Below are 1,449 nucleotides of genomic sequence, written 5' to 3'. Positions count from 1 at the left end.
AAATAAAATAAAATAAAATAAAAGGCTAAAAAAAAAAATAAAAATAAAGCAAATGCATTTTCATTGTTTATATCTTTTTAAAATCTTTATTGTTGCAAGTATTACATATGTCCCCTTTTCCCCCCATTGACCTCTTCTAGCCCATCCTGCCCCTGCCCCCCACCTTAGGCCTTTACCACTTCATTGTCTATGTCCCTGGGTTATGCACATATGCATACAAGTTCTTTGGTTGATCTCTTCCCACCCTGAAAAGTTTTTTTAAAAAGTCAATGCCTACCCACTTGCTCACTATGACCTGTGTTGTTTCTCCTCTCTCAGGCCACACTGAGGAATAAGCCTCTGTGCTGTGAGTTGCTATCTGGAGAGACCCACATGGCCTGGCACTGAATGAGACCAACAGATGAGAGGAAGTCAGACCTTCCATCCAAACTGAATCCCGAAGACCCCCTGAGTGATCTCAGACCCTCAGTGACAGATCCTGCCTCAGGTGTTACCACAGAAGTCCCAGCTGAGCCATGTGGGATTCCTCGTCACAGAACCAGTGAGTTAATAAGTGTGTGTTGGTTAAGTCTGTAGTGTGGGGTAACTCTCAGCAATAGGTCACTGGTACAGACATCTGACACTAGGCCTTGGCCTGGCCCTCCCTCCCTCCCTCGTCTCCTCCCAGTTCCCTCTAACCCCCTCCCACCTCCTTTATAACCTCATCTCTGTCCAGTCACCCTCTGCCTCCAAGTGTCTGCACAGCAGTGCCTTCCGCCAGGGGTAACTACACCTGAGTGTGTGCAGGGGTGGTCCTCTGGTGCTGCTGCTGGGAATATAAATGCCACCTCAGGGAAGCCTTTCAGCTCCTTACAGCACCAGCCCTCCTCGGAGCACCTGGTCCCTTTCCACACAGCCACTGGCTCTCCCCTCTCATGTGACTGAGTCTGCATGGGTGTGTCCACCTGCCCTGCAGCCTGGTGAGTTCTAGAGGGCAGGGCCTGGTGGGTTTCTCTGCATGGACCAGTGTGAGTGCTCAGGGCACAGGTGCTAAGGGAACAGAAAGGCAGATCCATCTGCCACAGACCAGCTCAGTTCTTAGAGCCAAATTGACTTTGTCATTTTAAATGGCCTAGAACAGAGGTGGGCAAACTTTTTGACTCGAGGGCCACAATGGGTTCTTAAACTGGACCGGAGGCCAGGAACAAAAGCATGGATGGAGTGTTTGTGTGAACTAATATAAATTCAAAGTAAACATCATTACATAAAAGGGTACGGTCTTTTTTTTTTTTAGTTTTATTCATTTCAAACGGGCCGGATCCGGCCGGGGCCATTAGTTTGCCCCACGGCTTGCCCTAGAAGGATAACCATGTAAAGTTCACCCCGGTGGTTAAATCCTCTTGTGGTGGATTATCTTATGGTGGAGTTCCCCAAAAATCCACCAACATTTGGTGGCATGTCACTGCTGGA

The sequence above is a fragment of the Myotis lucifugus genome, unplaced genomic scaffold, assembly GCF_000147115.1.
Source record: "Myotis lucifugus unplaced genomic scaffold, Myoluc2.0 scaffold_1377, whole genome shotgun sequence".
Lineage (NCBI taxonomy): Eukaryota > Metazoa > Chordata > Mammalia > Chiroptera > Vespertilionidae > Myotis > Myotis lucifugus.
This window is presented reverse-complemented; position numbering follows the sequence as displayed.